Genomic DNA, 11,549 nt, shown 5'->3' on the forward strand with positions numbered 1-11,549 from the left:
CGTTAAAAATCGCAGGGTTCGCGAACTTCGTGATAAGAACCAACACCAACCTACTCCCCCACCCCCCGCTGAGCGATGCCGTCTTGATCGCCCCCTCCCAACCCCAGGAAAAGGGACACTACCTTTCTATCTCAGTTGAAGAAAGGATGATGAAGCGTTAACAACGACAATAACGGCATTTTCTAACGAGTTGTCTTATCGCCTCTGAGATTTGCGCGCGAAGCTGGCGCGCGCGAACCTGAGAGGCCATAATTGGCCGCTTAATAGCATAAAAAGACAAAGATAATGCCAAACGACACAACTAAAAATTTAAACAAAGAACTGATCTTAGCTATACTGTTTGGGGAAAAGAAATAAAAAAATAGACAGCCGCAACACACGCCACTAAAGCCACCACCGCCGGCATAACGCGGTACCAACTGTTGGCAACATTCATTCGCGCGTCATTGCTTCGTCCGCGTCGTCTCCGCAACGAGAGCCGCCATCTTCTCGCGCCTAACGTTTTGTAAGGTTTGGTCTCTGCAATCCGCGCACACAGCTCAACGGTGGCTGCACGTCTGCTCGGCGTCGCAATGCGGCCTGCGTCATTTTCTTGTGCTCGCGCAATCGGTGTGAAACATGTCGCATGTGAAATGTTTGATAGAAGTGCCTCACGTCCAAGTCAAGCCGCCGTACGGGTGTATGGCTGTGCGCCCCGTTCTCGGAAGCGTCGACGGGTTTCCGGCATGCGGATTTCAGGTACGTGCAAATGCGTTTCGCCCTCCTATTGAGCTCCGGAGCAAAGCGTGCAATATTTCATGTGAAAGATGCAGTGCCCGTGATCATGGTGTGAATTTCGAGCGGCAAACGAGAACTTTGGCACTTAGAGCACACCGCGGCTGCTAAGTCAGCGTGGAAATTGTTTTACGTTACCGTAATATGTTGCTGTCAGTCTAATCTGCGGCTTGTGGATAGCTAGCCCATTGACGTTTGCTTGTGGCAGCGATAGGTGTATAAATGGAAGCGGTAATAATTTTCGAGAGCAGAGTTTTTTCGCTCGATGTTTGGTCGTGTTTATGGCGTTATGAAAGCTAGAAAACTAAATGGCTTGATCGTGCTTAGTTCCAACTCTAAGGGGCGTAACGTTGGCGCTGTACATGTTTCTTTTCGGTGTCACGAGTACCACTTTCATGCTTTTGTTGCATGAGAGTGGTAGCTGCTGCGTGCCGTCTGGGTAGAACACAATAAAAGCAATTTCTTCACTCATACGTATGCAATGTGAGGTAACAAAATTTCCAGCGTTTTATTCGGAGCGTAAATATCCAGTATAGTTTAGTAAGAAACTCAAATTCTGTGTTAGCTTAGTAGGCGTGAAACAAGTGAAACTCGCATTCCTTTTTGAATTGTTCGCCCAAACTGCACCGCCCCCAGATGCGTCATCGGGTAATTGACAGTAGCTTCGCTACGTGAGTTGTTTTATGCGCCTATATTGCCCGGTTAAGTATCCTGTTCATTTACGCTGACGCTCGTTCATCTTGATTTTAAGCGGTTACTATCCCCGAGTACCGGACGATGCCAAACTTGTGAGGTGTAGCAAACGCGGGAAATTCAAAGTGGCGTGGCTGCAAGGCCCTGTTTTTACGTTTCTTGCATTCAAAGCCAACAGACACAGTATCACTGATTTATTTTCCATTTCTGCTGTACTTGATCAATCTAATGTGACAACTGCATCTGCTCTTTAATGTTCTCCATTTACTGTGTATTCAGCTTGGCTGCCACCTTCTCTTCAGAGGATGCCGCTGTGATAGCTCTTTCGTATAGCACATGCCTCTAGGCCCTTGTGTTTCAAGGGCTCCCGCGAGGCAGCAGTGCTCCAAGTAATTTTACCATCCTGTATATTTTCTATTTTGCATCATTCTTCCACGATGGATTTTAATGTTAATAGTATTTGTCATTAGTCATCGCCATAATGTTATAGCACGTAGATTTTACGCACGTCACATCGACAATTTTTAGGCCAGTTTACAGCCAAGTCACATCTTCCATAATACATCGTCAACATTACCACTTGTCATGGCGCTCTTTGGCCAAACCTGGCCCTTGCGCCATAAAACACCACACATCATCATCATCAGCTTGGCTGCCAGAAAATGCTTGAATTTCTTTGAGTATCCAAGTGACGAAATATTTCACTGACGGCCGTGTGTGAAACACGCAAGATGACAAAACTGATAGCAAAATGATGAGATATTTCTTTTATAGCGTTTGGACTCTACTTTTGGTGAGGATGTCGATCGACCTTGGGCCTGGCGACAGCACACCCGACATCGCCAAAGTGTAGCCTATCAGTTGAGTGCCCCCGAATGGACCATCAACATTGGAAAATGAAGCAAAGCCAGGTAGGGGCAATTTTTACTTTGGAACAGAATACTGACAGCTACCTCTTTTTTTAAGAACTAAATAACATATTTACAAACCAATCCTTTCTCTTTGTGCAGCCTACATAGAATTGTTTTTTGCTTGTTATACAGACCTTCAGAAAGCAGTTCTGAACCCTTTTTGCATGCACAAATAAATAAAGAGGAGTGCACTTACTGAAGAAATTGATGCACTGAAATGTGCGTTCGACACACAGTGAGATGCAAAATAACCAACAACTTTAAAGCGGTAAAAAAAATTTGAAACATGTTCTAACATCATAGCCCGCCTTGGCATACGGATCTAAATATAACAGCAACGGAGGTGCATGCAGAGAAGTGTTTGTAAATGTTTGCAAGATATGTACATTGTCTAAGAAATTGTTTTTATTTACTTGGAGCTTCTTGGTGCCATGGCAGTGCAGTAAAAGCTCAAAATGATGCCCCTGCTCCTAATAAAGCGCTTTTAGATTTTAAAATTAAATTATGGGCTCTTACATCCCAAAACCTAAAGTTTTGGTAACCTGGCTTCTTTAATGTACACCTGAATCTAAGTGCATAAGCGGTATTGCATTTTACCCTCATTGGAGGGCAGCTGCCATGGCCTAGATTGAAGCTGGGACCAGCATGACTGAGCAGCATGGCATCATAGTAAGTGGGCTATTACACCAGGTCAAAATGAGAAATACTGCTTAGAACTACCAACTTCTTGGCTCACAAGCACTTTGCACTAAGTTAAAGGAGTATGTAGTACTGTCAGTGGCCGTTTATGTACCAATTTCTTTTTAACCTGACTCCATTATTAAAGTGCGAAGCTTCAATTAGTCAAAACCAGCCTAAATTACAGAACCAGCTCAAAACACGCACCATGTATAGCTGGATTTGGACATGAAAATGGAGTCCATTCATGTCGCCGAAAATGGCGGTGGCAGTCACACTATTTCATGCATTTTGCCTAAAACATAGTCAATAATAAATAATCAATTTCTAAAATATTCTTTTCAAAAAGTTTTTTTCAAGCATGAAAGGAGGAGCCAAATGGTGTTCAGGTGCACGAGCAGTTAGTTGCACGGCACTTCTTGCATGTGTTCACTGGCTTCTTTATAGCTTGAAAGAAAAATTTGTTGCACCTATTGAGCAGTAGAAAGCTGGATTGGGAATTTTTCAGGATGCTCTACAATTTTCGCACTGACACTTTTGCTTTGAATATAATATTTGAGCAGTTAAGTAATCGTTACTAACTAATTAACTAATTAGAAGAAATGTAAGAATTGGTTTCACTTCCTCAAAACGATGGCAAACGACATTGCCTTGGTGCTGTCCAGCTACGTGGCACTTGTACATATTTAAAGCTTGCACATGTCATACAGACCACCTGGTAATTACAAGGCATATATAGAAGTGGCTAAGTTGTGTGAGCCAGCCATATGTAGCAAATCATGAGAAACAGCCATGTTTCTTTCACTTAAGGGCATGATAAGATTTACATGCTAGACACCTTGCATCAGTGTGTTCTAGGCCTGTTCGTAGTTTAGCTGCTACATAAACAATATTTCTCCCCATGTAAGCTCATATGCATCTTTCAAGTATATTGCCCCGTGTGTCCAAATTAAACCATCCTCGCGCTTCCTTCATTATGTATACATCTGTTGCTGTGCTAAATTTTTAACATGCAACTGCACAAATTTTCATCTAGTTTACATATTTCCTCGTTGTTTGGCGGCTTTATTTCTGAACAAGTTGTTTTCGTTAAACCCTGTTGCACACAGCAGTACACAGCATTTCTGCCTAGAGTGGGAATTTTTTTTTTCAGATTGACATAAATACACCTTGCCTGGGCAATGTAAGGCATTCTACATAACACGGCCCTGCAATAATGTTTCATATTGCATTCCAGCATCATACAGAACTGTTTATTTACCAGATTAGAATATGTATAAGTGTTGGAAGTAACAGAACTGGAAGAAGCCAGCAGATAATGAGGCCAATAAAGCATAGAGGAACATGTTTTAAGTTTTTTATATGAAGTATAGAAACGATGAATTCTAGGTAAGTGAAAGTGGATGAAAAGATATCCACCTCTTGGTGGGGAACGGACCCATAACCTTCACATTACGCATGTGATATACTAACCACTGTGGTACTACGGCCGTGTTCGAGCGTCGACAATCTGAGGGGCCATTGTGGACGGTTGAATGCTGCCTCGGTGGCACAGTGGTTAGTGCATCGCATGCCTAATGCAAAGGCTGTAGGTTCGTTCTCCCCCCATGCCTGTTTTTTTTTTACCATTTTCATTTCCTTTTATCATTTCTACATTTAAATAGAAAATTACAAATAAGTTTCCACATGCCTTCCCTGGCATCTTCCAGCTGTGATGCAGAAAAATTTTGACTCTCAGTATCCGTCCTTCTCGTTTGGAAGAACAGGAGCTTCATTTTAAAAATAATGAATTCACCTTGTTCAGCATCTCAATGTGGTCTCAAATCTCATCACAGCATGTGTATTACTAAGTGAAGTTTTTGTTAAGATGATATAGCATGGGACCTAATTAGTAGCCTTTGTGTACAGATATATGACTAGTCTAATAAATAGGAGGATTTTAAGAAGCACTTCTAACATGGTGTGAGCATGTGTTTAAAAAAACTAATCTAGCATGATTTCAGGCATAGCTGTTGCCCCTGAAAAATATTTGGATCATCTGCATTGGCATTGTTTTTAGAGAGCACCATACTGCTTTGATAGAAGTAGCCTCGTGGAACATGAAGCATCGCTTCTTGCTTAGTCAAGGAAATATTTTCTGCATATCTGACGTGCATGTGTCATATGCTCGAATGCTGTTTAAAGGCTGCTAATCTGCTAATAAGAAAATTACTTCACTTGCCTTCCAGCGATTGCTTCAGTAGTCTATGCTACTCGATCATAAACAATTTACCAGAGTGAACTTTCATCACAGTTGGCTTTGCAATGTTTATGCAAAATACAATTGCCTACTAGACATGTGACTGCACTAAAACTTGGAATTAATGACCAGTAAGATTTATGGGACCAACAAAACTTAGTTTATTACTCCAGAACAAAATGCGAGGCACTTCGGTTATTTCTGCCATAGAGTTTCTTACAGTAATTACTAGAGGGAACTCTGGCGCCGCAGTCGTACCACCATGTGAATGATGGGAAGCACATGGATTTGTCTGATATTCGTGCTTGTGAATTCAGACGTTCTTGTGGCTTCGTATATTATACGCTATATAAATCTTATTGTCGTAAATTTCAGCGCAGTCTATACTCTTCGAAGTGCAGAAGACGGCGCCAACACGCACAATTGCTATTAATTGCAACGATTGAGCTTGTCCAGGTAGCCAAATCGAAAGGCACCAAGCGTCTCAAGGCACTAGTATGCCCGCGATAAATTCATCAGGGCGTTGCACTCGCTTGTCGTTACATGCCTCCGTCGCTTAATGGTTTCAATATCAGACTTCTGTTCTAGAGTTCCTGTGTTTGAATCCTGTCGTCGGACAATTTTAATGTTTATTTATTTATTACACAGTATATTGTTGAAAATGACTAGAATACAAAGTCACAAAGCCGTTTGAAGCCAAACAGACGTAGTTTAGGCAAATCCATGTACTTCCCATAATTTCCATGCTGGTACAGCCGTTCTTGTTTGATCTCCTGTGGACACTAACGTCAGAGTTCCCTCTAGTAATTATTGTATGAAACTCTGATTTCTGCGCCTCGCTCGTGCAGAAACGGCACCACACCTGCTGCGTAAACATGCACTGCCTTTCGGCCGAGTGCAGGGAATGCTGTGAGCTCGCCATGTACATAGCGTGCACTAAGTAAAACAAATCACAACGTGCAGTTGCTAACACGTTGAACTGGTGGAATGAGTAGTGAAATGCAGTACCTCCTGAACTAGTTCAGAAAGTGCAGGTTAATCAAGTGGAGATTATATAGCAACAGAAGTTGAGTGATTCTGCATTACATTCACGAAATATACTTCATGATACTTTTCCATTTATTTCCTCAGTTATTAAGAATCCCTTTTGCATTGTTGGACAAAACTACAGAATGCCAACATATTTTCCAGCATTCACTGGTAGCAAACATGTCAAAACATGTTCTAGTGTCTGGATTGCCGCTTTAGCTGTTAACCCCCAAGTTAATTCCGGAAAATGTACCAAATGTTTTACGTACTCAATTTTCGGTGTCATTCTCTTTCTAAAAATATATTACTTCATTGGTCTCTGGTTAGAAATAACACAAAAATAAGAGCTGCTCTTGAGGGCAGCTTTCCCTCAATGCCGACTGTAACTCATCTTTGACAACAAGAGCAGCATAACGTCGGGCAGAAAGAGTGCAACTAGTCATTGGCGATATTGGTACTACCTCCAGTCACTAGTACAGCTTGTGATCAATGGTTAAAGGTTGCGACTTTGTTGCTGCCCAATTTTAATTCTGCAGCTGTTACACTTGGGTGTAGCATGTGCACGTACGTGTGCATGCATTAAAATGACTTCACGCTAGAGCAAAGCAACTAGTGCAGAGAGGCATTAGTCATCTTTATATATTTGCTTTGTAAAGATGCACTAACTTTATCTTTTGCAATATAGACTTGGCGCTCATTGGCCAAAGATGCCCTTGTGCTACTAAAACCTACCAATTAATTCGCTTTTTGCAGTAGCAGGTGCTTATTCCTTTTTCAGGATCGGTCTGTGAGTTCTAATTTGTTTTTCTTGAACTGTGCAATTCCCACTCACAGGACTGCATGTCATCTAAGGTGTTCCTTTTTCAATCAAGAATGTTGAGGTTGTGTTTGTGAAACTCGATTTCTTGCCTCAAACGAGCTTGTACAAACTGACCAAGCTGATAATTCTACCTGCTTATATAATAAATGTGTTGCGGTTATGAACCCTCATAATGAATGACACAAAGTATAAAAATTTTATCTAATAAAACAATTTAATGAAAATTTTCATGTTTTTCGCGTTCGTGTTCACTTCTCTACTCTCGTGTCCTTTCTGCATGCCTCACCTCTTTTTTGCATATTAAATATCGTATAAACTTAACCATGCTTTTTTACCACAGTGCAGGGGAAAAGGTTCCGGTAACACTGCATTCAGTATGGTGGCCCAGACGTGTATGCAAGCAACCTCCTTCATGTGGACCAAGAACTACTCTGCAGTGTCTCACAGACTTCCATGCGAAGCCCTCAACATTCTCGTCTCAGTGGAATGGCTGCTCATCTATCTGCGTGTCCATCACCAAGATGGCCAGTTGTAAAGCTCCTGTACCCGTTTAAGACAGCTTAATGATTTTTTTTATTTAGTTTTCATGGTTGGCCGTAGAATCTTAACATTTTTGATGTTTCTAACGTTTTTACCTGGCCCAAAGTGGTGCAATAACTTTAAACCAGTGTAATGTATTTAAGTGATGCTCACTCTAATGCCTATCTGGTTTTGTTTGTGTTTAAGAAATTTGAATGTCTGATGAGGTAACAGCATTTAAACTTGTCATCGTGGCTCTATTCAGTGAGCTGCTAGGAAATAAGATGCAAAACTTATCACACGCCAGTTGTAGCATTTTTGTTTTCAAGACTAAAGTATACATGTTTCAAAAGATGGAAAGTGGGGAAAAAAGCCTCAAGAACATAATCATCCTAGGATTGTCATGTCCTTACAACTCTGCAATGACTAATGCCTCATACATCTTGGGAGCACATTGGTCGGAATGCCTACAGGTATACTTGATAAGAGAATAGCTTGCACTCAGATTTGCCACGCAGTTGATGGCTGATAGCTTTTGTTTGTCGTCTTCATGTTACTACTATGTATTCAATATTCATTTACATGTGCTGCGGTTTTTTGCAGTCACACACACACACACACACACACACACACACACACACACACACACACACACACACACATATATATATATATATATATATATATATATATATATATATATTCTTCGTTTCAATAAAAATTTAGTTGAGAGTTAGCGCTCATCCTGTCTGCTTCTAGTCTGTGTCCGTGTTACTTCGCGCTACAATCCAAGATCAGGTTACTGTACGAACTTGCCCAACTTTTTATCCTTATGTTAAAGACACACTCAGACTTGTTCTTACTTATGTGACCGGTTATTTTTGTGCTTTATAATAAGATGCAGTGCTTTTCAAATGAAAACATGTGATAGTTCGTAGTGAGGTTATTTAAAAAACTGTTCTGCTTAAAATTTAGTTGAGCAAGCCTGTGCCATTATTCGGTGCTTATGTCTTTGTATTGGTATGGTTTTACTCATCTTCCTTTTTACTTTTAAAATGTGCAAACATTATTATGTAACCATTTCTCTTGAATGAAATAAATACTTCTGACATTTTTCGTCACAAATTTTACAATGATTTTGTTCAATTAGGTAACCTTAGACTAGCTGATTGTTATTCTGGTAGCTTAACTTACAATGCCTGTAGAATATTCAATGCAAGCACATGGTGAAAAATACACTAAGTTATTGGGTATAAGCAGGTCACTGTCAGTAAATCGAGCATACGTATATTTCAGAAAATAGTGCATGCTTACATATTGAACAGCATGCACAGCTACACATGCTGTTTTGTTCGTAAATGCTGAAAGATTATTCGATGTGGAAGCACTTTGTTCTTGGGCTTTCAGTGCCACCTTTAAGTCATATATGTGAAGGTACTAGTAGAAGCATCCCGTGGAGATAAATGACAACTTTGATGAATAGAGGTATAAAATATGTGCTTAAAACGGCAAAAAACTGCTTGACAGGCAAACGTATGCTTCTGTAGTACTGCACTTGTTACCGTCGCCAATACATGCATTGCTTGCGCTCTATTGCATTCAATATGAGCTACAGCAGCGAGCTGTGGTGTCTTTCCCTCCTGGTCGAGCTGGTGTTGCTAAAATTTTTGACCAAGAAAAGGAGGTTTTTAATCATTTCTGAAATGCATGTAACTATGCTTTTGGCTGTGTGCTGTTTCCACGGAGTTATAAGTACTGGTGCACCAAGGTGCGGGAGATCCTGTGTCCTTAGTGCAGCGCGCATTGTTATTGCGCTCTGCATCCTGCCGGCAGTGTACTATCACTGCAGAGGAAGATTACGAAAGCATGGCGTGTGTGCCTTGCTGCAATGGCGAAACCTTAAATTGTTTGCCTGAAAGGGCCGCACGTTATGCTACCACATGACGGACCAGAAGCGCAATAGACGACGCCTCACAGATTCTGGCTCATACTGAACAAGGTAGTACCATAGCTAAGGCTAGGCAGCATTCACAACAGCTAGTCTGCCCATTAACTACATGGCTGTAGTGAACGCTAAAATACTTGCAGGGATACTTTCCACTTTCCTGTCGCTACTTTCCTGTCGCTACTTTCCTGTCGAGAATGCTGCGCCACACTGATAACGCGCATGCCGTTCGTGACTGGGAAGTACCGGGCTCGCAGCGTTAAAGAAAGGAAACGCGGGCAACACGGATGACGATTATAGTTGTGGGACAAGATACGCCCCAAAGGGTGTAAATTTTTCTAAGAGTGTACTAGTTCCTGGCGTTTGAGCTTCTTGGCTTATCTCTTGTGCGTTCTGCAAGCGCAAGCAACGCACTCCCGTGTTATCACTCTTGACGATTGCTCGGCGCATTTTCCACAAGCGTGGGTACCGAAAGAATGCTTAAGTTGTTGCGGGGACATAAAAATTGCCACAAACTTGTCGCAGTAAGATTCAGTACGCGTGAAACTAACTGTCACCACGGCCGAGCTGCTTTTCGCTGCATCACAACAGGCGCGGCGAGCGGGCCTCATAACATAAAAATACCGAAAATGATTTTCAACAATGCTGGGCGTCAGAGAAAGTGCCATGAACTTTTCAGTGCATTAAAGCGCGAAACCGCGCGCCACGGCCGACCTGATTTTCGCTAACCGCGTCACAGCGCCAGGCGCGCCCACTGTGCTCGATAGGTACCCCAAAAAGTAATGAAATTAGTTTCAATAATGTTGGCAGTCAGAGAAAGCGCCAGAACTTGTCGCAGTAAAATTCAGTGCACGCGAAACTGCGCCACAGCATCCCGTCCGACTAGCGTGCCCAAAAACTACCGAAATTAGTTAAAATAATATTGGGGCTCATAGAAAGCGTCGCAAACATCTTCCAGTACGATTAATTAATTCAAATTAACTGCTTCATGATGGCCACGCTACTTTTCGTTAACTGCGTCACAAGTCTAGCCTAGGTGCCGGGCTGTAAGCCTAATTGCTTGTAGTGCGTCGCAGACTGTCGAACAAAGTCCAATAGTGCAGTGGTGCCATGTCGAAGTTCCGAAGGAACGCAATAATTCGCCGGGAGGCTGCCAACCCAGGCTAAATCGCAAAATACAAAAACAGGCAGACGGGTGCCCGAACAGTCCAACGCTCAGATGCGTGGCCGGTCTTTCTCGCTTCGGCGGTGTGTCTGACGAATGACGCAAACATCTGGCTCGTCATTCACCTGTTCGTCTGTTGCTAGGCAACGGAAGTAAGCCGCAAAGTTTAATTTAATTTACACGCAAAAATTTTCACTTTTTCCGGGAAAGAATAAAAAAAGAAAACAATTTCTATTAATCTCATTTCACGTTCTTTTTATTTCGATGCTCGCGGCCCCAATTCGTCGGCGTTAATACTATAGCGTGACGTGTTTCCTGTTCCCAATTTTTGCCGAGTGTCCCCTCTTGGGGCTCTATTCTCGACACACATGGTGGCTGCACGGCCGCCATTATCCGCCATGTTTACACCCTGATTGGCTGTTGAGAGCTCACGTGCCTTGAAATTTGTGCCGGGAAACGGAAGTTTTGCGAAATGTCATTTTATTTTTTCATCAAGATGACGAAACGTGACGTGGAGCTGCAAATTTTATGGACTAATACATTTTTTTTGGTCCTTGGCAGATATATTGTGATGTTAGCGCTTCAAAAAGAATGTGAGCGGTAGCCTGCAGAAGCCAGTGCAATGTACTGGCAATCGCACGAATATGTGGTGGCGATCCAAGATATGCGCCATGCCAGCTTGCTGATTGGCTGAAGGAATATCTAGTGAGAAGTGTCACAGGAAGAGCTGTTTTGTGAACGTCATTTTGACAATGCGTGACGTTGCGCTGGGCCGC

General features: G+C 42.2%; 1 long non-coding RNA gene across 1 annotated transcript; it reads left to right on the plus strand.

Moving 5' to 3' along the window:
- Positions 1-580: 580 nt before the first annotated feature.
- Positions 581-8,300, plus strand: LOC139057053 (uncharacterized). The gene is made up of 3 exons (XR_011512556.1): positions 581-738; positions 2,242-2,378; positions 7,490-8,300. It is a non-coding gene; the product is annotated as an uncharacterized lncRNA (long non-coding RNA).
- The last annotated feature ends 3,249 nt before the right edge of the window (positions 8,301-11,549 follow it).

The sequence above is a fragment of the Dermacentor albipictus genome, chromosome 1, assembly GCF_038994185.2.
Source record: "Dermacentor albipictus isolate Rhodes 1998 colony chromosome 1, USDA_Dalb.pri_finalv2, whole genome shotgun sequence".
In the NCBI taxonomy this organism is placed as follows: Eukaryota; Metazoa; Arthropoda; class Arachnida; order Ixodida; family Ixodidae; genus Dermacentor; species Dermacentor albipictus.